This window comes from Pseudochaenichthys georgianus, chromosome 4 (assembly GCF_902827115.2).
Source record: "Pseudochaenichthys georgianus chromosome 4, fPseGeo1.2, whole genome shotgun sequence".
In the NCBI taxonomy this organism is placed as follows: domain Eukaryota; kingdom Metazoa; phylum Chordata; class Actinopteri; order Perciformes; family Channichthyidae; genus Pseudochaenichthys; species Pseudochaenichthys georgianus.
Window position 1 is genome coordinate 3691270 of NC_047506.1, and position 5908 is coordinate 3697177.

A 5908-nucleotide genomic window follows, 5' to 3' on the forward strand; every position below is an offset into this window, starting at 1 on the left:
GGTAACTTATTTTGTTGTTCTTCATTATCTGAGCCAGTGGTAGCATGTAGACGTTAAAGAGAAGAGGCCCCAAGATGGAGCCTTGAGGAACCCCACATGTCATATTTGTCAACTCAGATGTGTATTTACCTATAGAAACAAAGTTGTTTCTGTCATTTAAGTAGGATTTAAACCAATTTAGAACTGTTTCCGAAAGTCCCACCCAGTTTTCCAGTCGGTCGAGTAATATGTTGTGGTCAACAGTGTCAAACGCAGCACTGAGATCTAATAATACTAACACTGAAGTTCTGCCACTGTCTGTGTGGATGTCGTTAAAGACCTTTACAAGAGCAGTCTCAGTGCTGTGGTTTGGATGAAAGCCTGACTGGAACACATCGAAACAACTATTTAAATGCAAGAAATTACTCAACTTTTTCAATGATTTTACCTAGAAATGGCAGGTTTGATATGGGCCTGTAATTGTTCATTACTGAAGCATCTAGATTATTATTTTTTAAGAGCGGTTTAATGACTGCAGTTTTCAGTTGTGTAGTTACTTTATTTCGTGTTTGTTTTTTTACTTTGCCTTTTTTAAACGCCTGAAAGTCAAAAGCAACATTTTAATTCAATTCAATGAACCCAAAAAAGACTAAATCATCTAGGCCCATTAAATAACATTTAAAATATAAAATAAAATACATGCAACAACTTGAAACTGTGTAGAAAGGGCAATGATGCATCTGAAGTCACGAGCTCTTTTGATTTGGTTGATAAGATATATATTAAATGTTTTAAGTGAGCAATTAAGTGCTGGAGTCTATATACATGTAAATATAATTTAACTTAATTTAGTTAATTTCAGTTGTTGTGCTGCAACAACAGAATTCCCCCCCAGAGGATGAATAAAGGCTTATCTTATCTAAAGTTCATCGCAGGACTTTTACACCGAGGTATTTGTACTTTTAATTAAGAATTAATCTATACGGCTTATCTGTAAATTATTTAAATATACAGTTCTGAGGTGAGGGAGCTGTGGATGAAGTGTTGCAGGTGCTGAAGGTAATGAACGCGTTAATCAACGTGTCAATGAACGTGTTAATGAGGCGTCTGATGTTAATCAGCTGAGTGTGTATTCGTGAGTTACAGGTAATAAAACACCTTGTTCATCAGGAACAGACAGACCCGTTTTAATGGTTATCAAACCGTCTGAGGGCGTCATTTAAATCTAGATAATACGGAGAAATGCAAGATATGTGAGGCTTGATTTGGTTGTTTGTCAATTAATGAGCACATGATAGGTATCCAGGTTGCTTAGTTTTTAATTTAATTGAACACGGTTATTTAAACTATCTGACACTCATTACATTGCATCAGGTCATAGGCGGCGCCTGAGGCTCAGGTTTGGGAAGGCTAAATAACTTTTTTTACCGGACGCTGCCCGCTTCCGGTGTCTATAGAAAAGAGATCAACTCAGTGAAAGCACCGCCTGCTGACCAATCAGAGCGCAGTGTGCGGAGTTTAGATCTATCAAGTCATATTACAGGAGAAAGGAAATACAGTTTAAACTGCCGTATGCGGGGAAGACGCTGACATGTCGCATTTATCATTCATATCACATCATCAATCAATACGTCGATAATATCATAATATATCATATCTCCTTATCTGAGTCAGCTTCTCCAGCCGTATCTGGCCGTGCAACACATTGTCACATACTGTGTGCAGAAGTATTATTTTAAGCAACACATTAAGTTGAAGAAACACTCAACTCAAATGTAATTAAAGTCAGATCCACTCGTGTCTTAGATGGGGCAGTGATATCATAAAACTGTTACGCTTTCAAACACTCGGTAGTTACTCAGTTGCTCTATATTCACCTTGCAGGTGCAACGCTGTGGCTTGTATCTCTTTTGCTTTCTTTTTTTTAAATGTAACGTTATAAAAAAAACGTTTTAATAATAAATTAAATGTCTTCAATTACATGTTTGCATCTGTCTCAGTTTAATATATATTCTTTTAATTTATTGGTATAACAACAGAGCACTTTTTATTTGGGGGTGAGGGTCAGGTCGCCTCACCTCTGTGCTTTGGGAAATAACATGTACTTAACTCAAGTTTGTCATCGTCATCCAGCCAAAAGAAAATAGATAGATACTTTAATTCTTGTGTTACAGGAGCATCATTGTGTTCAGGCGATAGCATATTTAAAAGGTGGAATCAAATATAGACATCAATGGAGGTTATATCACTTACAATGTAAAATCCCTTATGTCCTCGCAGGCAGCAGCGAGTATTTGAGCCTCTGTTGACGGGAAATCTGAGAAAACAGAACCGGAGACTCGGACCACGTTAAGCTTGGTGATCCTCAGCCGGCGCGTCGACTCACACACCTGAAGAGGTCCAGAGCAGGTCAGTGTGCGAGTGCGTGTGCGTGTGTGTGTGCGTGTGTGTGTGTGTGTGTGTGTGTGTGTGTGTGTGTGTGTGTGTGTGTGTGTGTGTGTGTGTGTGTGTGTGTGTGTGTGTGTGTGTGTGTGTGTGTGTGTGTGTGTGTGTGTGTGTGTGTGTGTGTGTGTGTGTGTGTAGGTCGTAAAACGAGGTGATGAATGAAAACAAGACCGTGTGACCTCTGACCCCCCCGCTGATGAGGAGCAGCTCGTGCATGAAGTTCTCACACTGTCCTCCTGCAGCTTCACACCTCCAAAACCCTGTGTGTGTGTGTGTGTGTGTGTGTGTGTGTGTGTGTGTGTGTGTGTGTGTGTGTGTGTGTGTGTGTGTGTGTGTGTGTGTGTGTGTGTGTGTGTGTGTGTGTGTGTGTGTGTGTGTGTGTGTGTGTGTGTGTGTGTGTGTGTGTGTGTGTGTGTGTGTGTGTGTGCATCTGTCTTGCTATCGTGAAATCATACACTCTGTTTCCTCTCTGTCACACTTTAATCTCCAGTGGTGGAGTATTTACTCAAGTAATGTACTTAAGTAAATTCTACTCAAGTATTTCCATGTTGTGCTACTTCATTTATACTCCACTACAATTCACATATTTAATATGTATTCAATCTTGCTACAGCCAGGTGTGTTTACCTGCAGTAGAAGTGTGTCTTTGAAGATCAGGAACACTTTACACAACCTGATTACTGCACTGAGGCTGCAGCAGGCTTCAGAAATCACATCCTGTTTACTCGTGTGTGTGTGTGTGTGTGTGTGTGTGTGTGTGTGTGTGTGTGTGTGTGTGTGTGTGTGTGTGTGTGTGTGTGTGTGTGTGTGTGTGTGTGTGTGTGTGTGTGTGTGTGTGTGTGTGTGTGTGTGTGTGTGTGTGTGTGTGTGTGTGTGTGTGTGTGCGCGTACACGTGCGTGTGTGTGTGTTCTGACTGGGCAGAAATGTCTGATTGGGTCATGTTAGGTCATGTGACCCATCGACTGCTGCACCAGCTGATCTGTGTGTGCTGGACGTCGATTGGTCGGCATGCAAGTCGGCACATTCTGCACTTTTATGTTATCTTTTTATAATAGAATAACACATTTTGTAAAGTTACCTGATTATTTTCTTTTGGATCGCCTCAATATCAAATGCAATGCAGATAAATGAAAGAAACCAGGATATTCAGAGAAACCTGCCTCAGCATATTCAGGCACCGCCCTCAATGAAACCCACGAGCACAGACACGACAGTTTCAAAAAGCAGAAGAAAATCTGAGCTGACGGAAAATGCTCCGTTTTAGTTTGATACACGTTTGTTAAACAGAACAAGTGAACGAAAGAAAGTGAAAACCGTAAAGCAGATTCAGGCAGTCGGCTTAGATTCACACTTAGAGTATTGTTGTGTCTGCAGGTTTGCATAAATACGGTTCTGACCTTATTTGGACTTAAATGGTTAAATAAATATATATAATAAAACCCTGAACTGTAGAGAATAAAGCTGCATACAAGTCAAATAACATTAGAAATATACAAATGTACAAAAAACAAATCTGTTATTAATTCATCAACATGCGTACAAGAAATATCATGAAGTATATATGAATAAAAAGTTGAAGAGCTGTGCTGTTTTAATGGGAGTAATGTGCAGAAATGTGTGCAAAGGTTTACAGAATAGAGTCAAGGAAGGACACAACGATGTGCTTCCAAGTATTCCTGCCAGACATTACATTACATTGCATTGAGCTGATGCTTTTATCCAAAGCGACTTACAATAAGTGCGTTCGACCAACAAAATACAAACTTGAAGAAAACAGAATCATAAAGTACATCAGGCTTCATAGAGCCAAAACATTTCAAGTGCTACTCAACTGGCTTTAGGTAAGCCAGTCCTTTATTAGTATACAAGTGCTTTGTTAATAGTTCTACCGCTCGAAGTGGAGTCGAAAGAGATGAGTTTTCAGTCTGCGCCATAAATAAATAATTGAAAAGAAACTATTAGTAAGTGATGCAGTAATGTGTAGTAGTATTTAAAGCAGTAGCGTCTCGCAGTAAGCAGCAGGTGGGTGAGAGCAGTGACTGAAAAACACACATAAAGAGTGTGAAAACTAACAGCTTCAATCTACAGCAGCACCTGAACGCCCCGCAAACCAAAAACCAGACTTCACACCTCCGACTGTGTGTGTGTGTGTGTGTGTGTGTGTGTGTGTGTGTGTGTGTGTGTGTGTGTGTGTGTGTGTGTGTGTGTGTGTGTGTGTGTGTGTGTGTGTGTGTGTGTGTGTGTGTGTGTGTGTGTGTGTGTGTGTGTGTGTGTGTGTGTGTGTGTGTGTGTGTGTGTGTGTGTGAGTCCTGTTCCCACAGCCCGTCTCCTGCCGTGACCTCCTGCAGAGCCCTGACCTCCTCCTCCCATCATCATCATCAGCCTTCCTCCTCCTCCTCCTCCTCCTCCATTTTCCTTTAGGGTCTTCTGCTCTGTGTGTGGAGGAGGTTGTTTGTGATATCAGTAACGAGGACGAACAGTTTAAGGGTTAATGAGGCGAGACTCAGGCTGCGGTCCAATAGTCAAAACAAATGACTCCCTCTGTGTTTCCCTTGACCCTGCTGGGAGAGGATGGGAGGTCAAGGGAAGATGTCAAGGAGACATCAGGAGGACTTCGGACGCTCTCACATCAGACAGACTGAAACTGACTGAAAACCACTTTTATATGGATTGTGAAAACCTGTCCTGTGTCGCAATTTGCGTACTTTTGTACTTACATGTGTTTTTTCACTGCATAACTTGCAAAGTGTGGCAAAATGAACACAGATAGCGCTCTTAGTGAGACGTTGTGTATTGGCACTCTCACACTTAACCGAATCAGAATGGGTTTTATTACCAAGTTTACTCATACGAGGAATATGCTTTGGTATTAATGATGCATACAAAGACACAGAAAGGAGAAGTAGCAACACATTTAACTTTTATAAAAGATATTTAAAAAATGTTTTAAATATAAAGACACTATTTACACAAAATACAATTATGTGAGAAACTGAGTGCAGTAAAATACAGTGTAATATATTATAACAAATACTGTATTTAAAGTGGAGAGCTGTGCAGATTTTAAAAGAGGTTGTGTGTATGAAGGTAGATATGGTGCAAAATGCGAGAGCGTGAAAACCTGATGTGAGCACTTGCAGAAAAAAAATCTGAGCTTGTGTGCTACATTTACACTTGTATAAAATATCCACGTAACTGTGAACCAAATTCGAAGTCACAGAAGAAAAAAAAAAGTGTTGTAGCTTGTAGACAAAAAATGAACTTAGAGATGAAATGTTCACTTGCAGAAAAATACATATTTTTTAAATATATTTTCCATTACAACTGCAACTTTATTTATTACAACCTCTCAAATCAGTCATTACAACTTGACGAATCTGCTCTGTGGCAGTATAAATCGACGAATCTGCGGTCTTGACTTTTGCTACACTTCTTGCGATAAATGTGTCGCAAAAGTAATTTTCACCTGTAGATGTGGGGGGA